Below are 12160 nucleotides of genomic sequence, written 5' to 3' on the forward strand. Positions count from 1 at the left end.
AATTAACACGGCAACACATAGGTATATTTTCAAATTAAAAGTTAATGTATGCATGTTTTTATGTTGCTTTTACATGTGCCTAGTCAGCAATACTGCGTCCGAGGTAGGGCAGAACCTGGTTGGATAATCCAGTGCTGAGGTTCTGTGATACGCAGCACGGTGCTTGTGTTCCTGCCTCGATGGCGTTGTCTGTATCAAACTAGATATCAAACTAGTCAGGTTACTATTCACGGACTGACGGCTTCTGAACGTCCATAACCAGCATTAGTACTACACTGTACCGTCCAGGACGCTAGATACACGTTGGTGATAAGAGTACTGTGTAAAAGGAGGACATTATTGGTGACTTCACGTTTAGTGAAATCAACATTTATGTCATCCTGGGTTTTTGCAGTGTCCACAATTTTCAAAACCTTGTTTATTCACTTTCTTTTGATTCCCACGTTTTACCATGTACTGCTATATCCACAGAATGCATTATAACATGTGGATCAGACGTGATATCTCACAGCCGGTGTTTTTATGGGTGCAGAGACCATAAATCGTGGTGTCCGTGTGATGGCACTAACATGACCATGTTCAGAGAGACGCCATTATAGAACTCCGTTCACTGCGGGGTCAGGTGAGCAGTAGGTAGCGACATAGACTAACATGTATTCATGTAAATTATGGTTCCCTAGAGACTACAATTGGAGAATGTATTACAAGAACTGTGGGGAGCAGTAGGAGTCATGAACAAAACTGGCCTGTTCGTCATATGTTTTTGTTTTCATTTGTTTTCAGAAGCGGTGCTAAGAAGCAAAATCAATTTACGTTCTGAATGCGCGTCTTTAGGAAGACTTGCCAGTGGAACAACTGGCGTTGAAACTGGACTGAATGAAGTCACTGTAGATATTGCTTTATTGAATCGAACCCAGACTATATGCATGATCAGTCACACATATCCACTCGCAACTACACGCATACATATGTTTTTATCTTGACTGATGGTACCTGATCCAATGTGGACCAATGTGGAGTCAATAAATTGTAAAGTTGGCATAATAAGCAGCGAACCGCGCACTGTCTGTCATGAGTCATCTGATCAGGTCGAACAGATTACTTGTTCGTGATGTATCCCGACTGATCAATAACGTGATGCAAAAAGCGAATCTATACGATGGTGTTGCTACTTCCATTAGCAGATTAGGTTGAAAAGTTCCCTCGACACTGAACTATAGCAGGTGACGTGAATCTGAACTACCAAGGGCAGGTGACGTAAATCTGAACTAACAAAGGCAGTTGACGTAAATCTGAACTGTGAAAGGCAGGTGATGTCAATATGAACTAACAAAGACAGGTGACGTAAATCTGAACTGTGAAAGGCAGGTGACGTAAATCTGAACTAACAAAGGCAGTTGACGTAAATCTGAACTAACAAAGGCAGTTGACGTAAATCTGAACTGTCAAAGGCAGGTGACATAAATCTGAACTGTCAAAGGCAGGTGATGTCAATATGAACTAACAAAGACAGGTGACGTAAATCTGAACTGTGAAAGGCAGGTGACGTAAATCTGAACTATCAAAGGCTTGTGACATAAATCTGAACTGTGAAAAGCAGGTGACGTAAATCTGAACTGTCAAAGGCAGGTGATGTCAATATGAACTAACAAAGACAGGTGACGTAAATCTGAACTGTGAAAGGCAGGTGACGTAAATCTGAACTATCAAAGGCTTGTGACATAAATCTGAACTGTGAAAAGCAGGTGACGTAAATCTGAACTGTGAAAGGCAGGTGACATAAACCTGAACTAGCAAAGGCTTGTGACATAAATCTGAACTGTGAAAAGCAGGTGACGTAAATCTGAACTGTCAAAAGCAGGTGACATAAATCTGAACTGTGAAAAGCAGGTGACGTAAATCTGAACAAGCAAACACAGGTGGCACAAATCTGAACTAGCAAAGGCGGGTGACATAAATCTGAACTGTGAAAAGCAGGTGACGTAAATCTGAACTGTCAAAAGCAGGTGACATAAATCTGAACTGTGAAAAGCAGGTGACGTAAATCTGAACAAGCAAACACAGGTGGCACAAATCTGAACTAGCAAAGGCGGGTGACGTAAATCTGAACTAACAAAGGCAGGTGACGTAATCTGATCAACCGTAACCGTGTATTATACGTTTTAACCTGACTCGTATCTTGAAGCTCCTCTAGCATAAGATGTAAATGTACTGACTTAGTGCAGCGGATGAGGTCGATAGGCAAATCCCTCCCCAGACCATCACGCTTCCAACACCATAGTTGTACTCAGCAACGTCGCGTAACGTCTTCGGTATACACGTTCTCTAGCATCAGGCCTATCTGTAGTCAATGGCAACTTCAGAAAAGATTTAAATTTACTTTCTGTCTTTATGTTTTTCAGAGCATCGCTATATAACCCTAATATATACATTGCAATGCCAGTGACAGTGGACGGATCAGACATTAGGCCCCTTGTTTTATAGCACATCCGTTTATAATCCAAAACACTGCGATGTCACATATTGACAGTCGAGAGATGACCTTTGCCTAAAATACCACATAAACATGTGTGTCCAGGCTCTCAAATATTAACGGATTAACAGAGGCCAGGAAATCAGATCAGTCCTGTCTCGGCGCCTGACCCAGTTTAAAGTGGACGAGGCATGTCATTCCATACGCAGGTTATGACGTTCGGATGTGTACATCGGTGTCGCTGTCATTGTCAAAAAAGGAGCTTAACTAATTGTTAGGGATGCTATTGCTGGCAGTTGATTGGCCGGTAATACGATCGTTGTCTCCACTCTGACGTGGGGAGTACATGCAGGTCTCACATGTCCCATGGTTGTTGTATGTCGACTACAGCGGGAAACGAATAGATAGATTCACGACTGCCTGTCGTGGAGGGGACGTCTGCGCTACTGTTCTTGTAAAGATTAATGACAGGCTTGAACAGTGTGGCTCTAAATAACATCACCTCACCACAAATCCAATTACATTACACAATAAATATATGAAACGTCGTTACACAAGACATCCAGGTCACGTGGTTGCTGTAAGTAGAACCAAGGCGGTGTTACAGCGATTTATTCCATGGCGTTGGTTATTCGAATCCAAACATGGTTACTCGAAATCCACGGGGAAGGCGGTATGATCGACTCCATTGCCTAACTCGACGCATATATACGAATTCAGTCAGTCTGTTTCAGTTGGATATGAGCTAATCATTGAAATATGATATAGGATATTCATATAGCGCACATAGTGCATGCTCAGGTCGCTGGTATTTTTCCCTCGATCACTGGATGTCTATCTCAACAGCACATCATATTATTAATCTCAACTCCCTGGGGAGTATACAACTCTTGCAGCCACTAGGAGCACCGAGTTATTTTGGCTTTCTTATCCAAAAGAGATACCCATTAACAGATGGGTGGACTGGGACACATAGTCACAGTACTTTGTCCACGTGGTGTATACGCAACTATGTGTTTGCACGTATTCATGTGGCCACCACCTGGTCATATACCAACGGATTCGTGGGTTCTTTTAAGTGCACAGGGTTGTAACAGATCTGAAACAGTTTGCACACAAAATTGTCTCCAAGGATTTTACAACCGGTTACAGGTGGGCCCGATCCCGACACCTCAACCTTGCTGGATCACTAGCCTGGATCCTTAGCCAGCTCGCCCACAGCGCGTGAAAAATAAACGTGGAAATAAGGTTGTCAAAACATAAAACATAACTGTATATATAAATGCTTACAGTTTGGCCCTTTTGCGATTATACAGGTATATTTTCCTGCATCACTGAAAGGGTTTTGCTTTATCAGTCCTTAGAAAGTGTCGTTTCATTGTAACGTGACCTCGTGGTGTACGACGATACATATACTGGGTTGAATATTGAGTAAGTGTTAAAACCTACGGCATTGAGAAGCGTCAGGGTGGAGCGGATCCTATTGTTCCCGCTGAAGGTAATCCCGATATCTGAGGTTGTTAATGTTCGCGGGATGTTTTCTCACGGTCTCCCATTGCTGGAGGAGAATCTGGGGTAGTAGTAGAGTTTCCCAGCAGTTGTTGCCCACAAGGTTCAGGGTAGGGATAATGGGTGTTTCATTATGTGTCTGACAGAACATGTATAAATGGATGACAACCTCTTTAAGTCTAGATTCTTTAATCCTTGAAAACGATACAAGAACCTGTATCGCAACGTCGTGCACTAGAACTTAAGAAGCTGTCATCCATATATATACTGGACAAAATAAGTTAGGGATAATGGTACTTTTATGACAGATATTTTATCAGTATTTCAGTGAATAAATGCATCATTATTCATAATTTCAAAATGTAAAAATATATATTTTTGTCCACTATACTTGCTCTATCTTGTGAGTGAGTTTCTCATCAGTTTAATACAACAGTAGGCAAGAGTTTCTTCCGTTCCCCGATATTCTTTCTTCCGCAGATTAACAGAGGTAACACTAACTAGTTCAACCCTATATATTGTACTTAATCAGGGACTTTTAGTTTCTTTGAGTCCTCTAGTAATTGTTGTGATAGGTTTTGTTAATAATTCTAGTTTGTATCAGTTTATAAATATTGTTTGGGATGGGGAACTCCTACAAAAACAGCCTGCCTGCCTGATGAGGGAGGAAAACCCGAAGTAATGCAAGTCTTCGACATTTGTTAGGATGAAGAGGCCAATGAAGACCAAGGGAAGTCTTATGAACAAACTTGGAAACGTGTGTATTATTGGACCCGGTGGTATATGTCTAACATGCACTTTCACAGCAACTAAGCAGTTATTGCTAGGGGTAGCCTAGTGGTTAAAGCGTTCGTACGTTACGCCAAAGACCCGGGTTCGATCCCCCCATGGGTACAATGTTTGAAACTCATTTCTGGTGTTCTGCATGTGATATTGCTGGAATATTACTAAAGACGGCATAAAACATAACTCACTCTGCCAACACTCATTTATCTTTCTTTAATGCTTTCTCATACCATGGCTTCACAAACCATCTGCCTAGGCGGGACTCCTTATCGGGACGGTTATACATTCCACCCATGTACGACTCTACGGCAAACAAACATGTCTTTGGTGACGCCCACGAAACGTGAATGTTTTTGTCTCTGTAACAACCTTATCGACGTCACCGGGTTCACACTGAGGAACTGTGTCAAGTTACACAATATTGAAACGGAGCATAAGTACGAGTACGTTCGTTGACAAGCAGCGGGCGGCAATGATGACCATGGTTTATTGCATCCAACTTACATGGTCACGCCAAGTCATTACAACTGGCCGCCATGTTATTTACTCAAAGTGACCTCACGTGACCTCTCGTGACACACGTGACCTCGTGTGGTGACGAAAATGGAATACTCTGTGACAGTACGGTGAAAAGAGTGTTGTAATTGTGCACCCATCCCGGGTGTCGTGTTAATGCAGGTTAATCCAGTTGATACTATACAGCACAGCAAAATAAACGCAGCACTGTTTTTCTTGGTCACTGTTTTAAATCGAAACATAAACATGAACTTTTACTTTAACGATTTCATTGTTTCGACAGTTGCATTTTTTGTTTTTTGGTGTTTTTTGTTTTGTTTTGTTTTTTGGGGTTTTTTTTGGGTTTTTTTGTTTTTTTGTCAGGGTTTTTTGGGGTTTTTTTTTTGGGGGGGGGGGGTTGTTTGGTTTTTTGGGTTGTTTTTTTTTTTTGTTTTTTGTTTTTTTCAAAATGTGAACCTGGTACCAGTGCTTCATATGGCATTAACGTAAAAACGTAAATACGGATTCATCAAATTCTACTATATCACAGGCTAAGTCAGACAGTTTACTAAGATTTATCAGACGCTGTTCAAAACTGTGTAGTCAACAAATCATTCAACGTTTATTCAATGTCTTTTGTAGTTTAATTTTAAGATTAATTTATTAGAGTAAGTGTGCAAGATTCCAAACAGTGAGTGTTGAAAACACGAATTTCAACAAAACCGTCACCACTGATGCATCTGTTTCTCCTTCACTGTTTTGTTGTTGTTTTTGTTGTTATTGTTGTTTGGGGTTTTTTTTTCATGTTTGCATACATCAACAACTACCTTTCTCTCATATGCTTCCTTTATCCAAAGCCAGTATTTTTTCCGCCTCTGTCTAAAATTTCAGGGGATCTTGATTTATCATCCAAAACTGTGCTCCACAAGAGATATCGCTTGTGTGAGATCAGACGACATCTCCTAAGAGATATCGCTTTGACAGTAGATTTTGCACAATGCCCTAACAATGCTATGATCTCATGAACTTGATGACGTCACAATGCTATGACATCGTTGCACTGAAATTCTAATGCCAGTGCTGTGTTCAGAGGTGTACATTTTTCATTGAAAACTAATGAAGTTTCTGAATGATTTTCGATGATAAATAGAATCTCACCCTCATGTCTATCGATATCAATTATATCAACGATCGTTGATAAAGGTAAGCCTTGGATATTTGTTACTATATCAACTCGCGTTGATATATTTGATATCAGTAGACACTTCTCTATTTACATTCCTTCCAGTGTTGATAAAACTGGTTACATAATATAGACTTAACATTACATTTTAGCCAAATCTTACTTTTATAAGTTTGAGATATCTATACATAGTTTGAGCCAGTATATTAAAGTCCACTGTACATGTACTGACTCCCGTCATTGGCCGGAACAGATACTAAAGGCATGTCTCGTTGTGCATCACTATGCTGTACAGATTCTAATGGTGCCTGTTAATATTGGTCAGAGGTGAGGTAAAAGGATTATAAAATTTTGTCGTCTAAATGGGATCTGCATGTTGCATTCTTGCCATCTCTAATTAAAACTCTCCTCTGAATATGGATTTGGGTCTGCGCGGACCGATCAACGGGTTAACAGGGTGGCTTTCTTCATTCATAGTATGTTCGTTTTCGTACTGTAATGTGTTTCTATTATTTAACACTGTCGGATCAGCATCACTTGCAACGTTTTTCCACATCGGCCTGACATGCACTAGATCTATAGAAAGCACTGCTCAAATTCTCACTCATTCACTCACTACAACCACTACCGTCAGTATAACGTGCCAGAGTCATCTACCGTAAAATTAAAGTTTAATTCACCTGTGCCAATGAAGATCCGGGCTAGAAGTGATCTTCAGTAAGCCATGCTTCTCGGTAGAGGCGTGAGAGGCGATCGGGTGGTCAGGCTGACTTGGTTGATACATGTTACATCGGCGCAGATCGATGCTGTTGATTTCCTGGTCCACACTCGCTTATTGCTAGAATATTGCTGACTGCGGAGTAAAACTTCACTCACTCACTTCACATTTCGGTCGACAAGTCCAATGTGACTAGACGGGAGATAATCGGTCGCTCTAAAACCGGTGTCTATATGTCTAGTTAACGAGAATATATACCTTGTATTTCGCGGTTCTGTAGCCCAGTGATTAAGGCATTCTTTCGTCACACAGAAGACCCGGGTTCGATTTCCACTTGGCAGCAATGTGTGTCCACTCTGTGAAATTTCTGAAATATTGCTAAGAAACGGCGGAAAAATATACACCTCACTCACTCACTAACTCACTTACTCATTCACTCTCGCATCTCTGGGTACATCAGTTCCAGCGATTACAGAGTGACACAAGCGGACGTTTCGTATGCATGTTAGTGTCCCACGAGTTGCCTCCCTTGCACCAGTCTTGCACGAATTTGCGCATTCGTTCGGAGATCTCAGATCTGACATTACCGCAAAACACAAATGCTGGGCTCCTGGAAGACCTCTTTCCAATACTGAAAGTTCGGTGATATGATAAATAAATATTTACCAGTGCATTAAGTTCTTCATCCATATTCATTTCATCCTGGACTTAGTCCCGGGTTAGAATAGGCCTTCAGCAACCCATGCTTGCCACAAAAGGCGACTATGATTGTCGTAAGAGGCGACTAACGGGATCGGGTGACCAGGCTCGCTGACTTGGTTCACACATGTCATCGGTTCCCAATTGCTCAGATCGATGCTCATGTTGTTGATCACTGGATTATCTGGTCCATGCTCGATTATTTACAGACCGCCGCCATATAGCTGGAATATTGCTGAGTGCGGCGTAAAACTAGACTCACTCACTCACTCACTCTTTCAGAAGGAGGGGTGATGGACTAACCTAGTTGTTAAAGCGTCCCTTCGTCACGCCGAGAATAATTACACTTCACAGGCACGTCATAGAGGACACATTGTGATGCGGAATGCGCGTGCATGTTGCCCATATACCTTTCATTTTTAATAATGGTGGTTTGTCGTTTTGTAATATTTTGAAAGATTTGCTTGGGTTCTTTTCCCCACTTTAAAAATGTTTAAAGCCATTTCTGGTGTCCCCCGCCGTGATATTACTGGAATGTTGCTGAAAGTGACGTAAAACTAAACTCACTTACTGTGAGTCATGGGGATTCCGGGGCTATTTTCAGAGCAGTGTTAAACCTGACTCACTCGTGTCAACCCTTCTGTAACCAACGTTTTACGAATAGTCAGCTGACAAGTTGTTGAAGTTTCCATAGTGCATGTTCCGTTAAAGACATACTTTTACATTGCTGGGTGTTTGTTCAGACCATAATATGCTCACTTGTCATCTCTTCTAATCGCTTGCAATCTTATCGCTTGTTTAGCAGGCACACCAAAAGGTTATCCCCTTTGATCCGTATTGACAACAAAGTTCAAATCTGACAAACTCTTATATCAAGAAATACATTCAAAGCACATCTCCATGGTTTTGACAAAGCATTTATTTCAAATATATACATAATTTTTTCTATATTATTTAAATTTTCATTGAAAATACACTTCTTTCTTTTCTGCTGCATCACGCTCACACGATATGACACAAACTGAAATATTTTTAAACTGGTGTTGAACCAACTCTCATTCACCTTCTCCATCAAATGTACATTTATATTGAGCAACAGACGTATATCAAATTATCCTTCGTATCCGAGTGGTATCACTTATTTTTACCCGGTTCCAACTTGTCAAGTGATAAAAAGTGAGATCGCGTTCGTCTCAAGTTAGAAGTACCTTCTAAAGTTTCTTTCAGAAGCAAGATATACCCAGGAGAGTATCTACCAGAGTAGAGTATCATGTGTGTGGAAGACTAAGACATGAACGCTTACTTCTATGAGATGTGTAGGGGCTGGAGGTTGTCAAGTGTGTGTGTGTGTGTGTGTGTGTGTGTGTGTGTGTGTGTGTGTGTGTGTGTGTGTGTGTGTGTGTGTGTGTGTGTGTGTGTGTGTGTGTGTGTGTGTGTGTGTGTGTGTGTGTGTGTGTGTGTGTGTGTGTGTAAGACTCTAGACATGAACGCTTACTTCTATCAGATGTGTAGGGTTGGAGATTGTCAAGTGTGTGTATGTGGTAGACTACGACATGAACGCTTACTTCTATGAGATGTGTAGGGGCTGGAGGTTATCAAGTGTGTGTGTGTGTGTGTGTGTGTGTGTGTGTGTGTGTGTGTAAGACTCTAGACATGAACGCTTACTTCCATCAGATGTGTAGGGGCTGGAGATTGTCAAGTGTGTGTATGTGGTAGACTACGACATGAACGCTTACTTCTATGAGATGTGTAGGGGCTGGAGGTTGTCGTGTGTGTGTGTGTGTGTGTGTGTGTGTGTGTGTGTGTGTGTGTGTGTGTAAGACTCTAGACATGAACGCTTACTTCTATCAGATGTGTAGGGGCTGGAGGTTGTCAAGTGTGTGTGTGTGTGTGTGTGTGTGCGTGTGTGTAAGACTCTAGACATGAACGCTTACTTCTATCAGATGTGTAGGGGCTGGAGATTGTCAAGTGTGTGTATGTGGTAGACTACGACATGAACGCTTACCTCTATGAGATATGTAGGGGCTGGAGGTTGTCAAGTGTGTGTGTGTGTGTGTGTGTGTGTGTGTGTAAGACTCTAGACATGAACGCTTACTTCTATCAGATGTGTAGGGGCTGGAGGTTGTCAAGTGTGTGTATGGTAGACTACGACATGAACGCTTACTTCTATGAGATGTGTAGGGGCTGGAGGTTGTCAAGTGTGTGTGTGTGTGTGTGTGTGTGTGGAAGACTCTAGACATGAACGCTTACTTCTATCAGATGTGTAGGGGCTGGAGATTGTCAAGTGTGTGTATGTGGTAGACTACGACATGAACGCTTACTTCTATGAGATGTGTAGGGACTGGAGATTGTCAAGTGTGTGTATGTGGTAGACTACGACATGAACGCTTACTTCTATGAGATATGTAGGGGCTGGAGGTTGTCAAGTGTGTGTGTGTGTGTGTGTGTGTGTGTGTGTGTGTGTAAGACTCTAGACATGAACGCTTACTTCTATCAGATGTGTAGGGGCTGGAGGTTGTCAAGTGTGTGTATGGTAGACTACGACATGAACGCTTACTTCTATGAGATGTGTAGGGGCTGGAGGTTGTCAAGTGTGTGTGTGTGTGTGTGTGTGTGTGTGTGTGTGTGTGGAAGACTCTAGACATGAACGCTTACTTCTATCAGATGTGTAGGGGCTGGAGATTGTCAAGTGTGTGTATGTGGTAGACTACGACATGAACGCTTACTTCTATGAGATGTGTAGGGACTGGAGATTGTCAAGTGTGTGTATGTGGTAGACTACGACATGAACGCTTACTTCTATGAGATATGTAGGGGCTGGAGGTTGTCAAGTGTGTGTGTGTGTGTGTGTGTGTGTGTGTGTGTGTGTAAGACTCTAGACATGAACGCTTACTTCTATCAGATGTGTAGGGGCTGGAGGTTGTCAAGTGTGTGTGTGTGTGTGTGTATGGTAGACTACGACATGAACGCTTACTTCTATGAGATGTGTAGGGGCTGGAGGTTGTCAAGTGTGTGTGTGTGTGTGTGTGTGTGTGTGTGTGTGGAAGATTCTACACATGAACGCTTACTTCTATCAGATGTGTAGGGGCTGGAGGTTGTCAAGTGTGTGTGTGTGTGTGTGTGTATGGTAGACTACGACATGAACGCTTACTTCTATGAGATGTGTAGGGGCTGGAGGTTGTCAAGTGTGTGTGTGTGTGTGTGTGTGTGTGTGTGTGTGTGTGGAAGATTCTACACATGAACGCTTACTTCTATCAGATATGTAGGGGCTGGAGATTGTCAAGTGTGTGTATGTGGTAGACTACGACATGAACGCTTACTTCTATGAGATGTGTAGGGTCTGGAGGTTGTCAAGTGTGTGTGTGTGTGTGTGTGTGTGTGTGTGTGTGTGTGTGTGTGTGTGTGTGCGTGTGTGGAAGACTCTAGACATGAACGCTTACTTCTATCACATGTTTAGGGGCTGGAGGTTGTCAAGTGTGTGTGTGTGGTAGACCACGACATGAACGCTTACTTCTATGAGATGTGTAGGGGCTGGAGGTTGTCAAGTGCGTGTGTGTGTGTGTGTGGTAGACTACGACATGAACGCTTACTTCTATGAGATGTGTAGGGGCTGGAGATTGTCAAGTATGTGTGTGTGTGTGTGTGTGTGTGTGTGTGCGTGTGTGGAAGACTCTAGACATGAACGCTTACTTCTATCAGATGTGTAGGGGCTGGAGGTTGTCAAGTGTGTGTGTGTGTGGTAGACCACGACATGAACGCTTACTTCTATGAGATGTGTAGGGGCTGGAGGTTGTCAAGTGCGTGTGTGTGTGTGTGTGGTAGACTAAGACATGAACGCTTACTTCTATGAGATGTGTAGGGGCTGGAGGTTGTCAAGTATGTGTGTGTGTGTGTGTGTGTGTGTGTGTGCGTGTGTGGAAGACTCTAGACATGAACGCTTACTTCTATCAGATGTGTAGGGGCTGGAGGTTGTCAAGTGTGTGTGTGTGTGTGGTAGACCACGACATGAACGCTTACTTCTATGAGATGTGTAGGGGCTGGAGGTTGTCAAGTGCGTGTGTGTGTGTGTGTGGTAGACTACGACATGAACGCTTACTTCTATGAGATGTGTAGGGGTTGGAGGTTGTCAAGTGTGTGTATATGGTAGACTAAGACATGAACGCTTACTTCTATGAGATGTGTAGGGTCTGGAGGTTGTCAAGTGTGTGTGTATGTGTGAAAGACTACGACATGAACGCTTACTTCTATCAGATGTGTATGGGCTGGAGGTTGTCAAGTGTGTGTGAGTAAGAATGAA

This window comes from Haliotis asinina, chromosome 2, assembly GCF_037392515.1.
Source record: "Haliotis asinina isolate JCU_RB_2024 chromosome 2, JCU_Hal_asi_v2, whole genome shotgun sequence".
NCBI lineage: Eukaryota > Metazoa > Mollusca > Gastropoda > Lepetellida > Haliotidae > Haliotis > Haliotis asinina.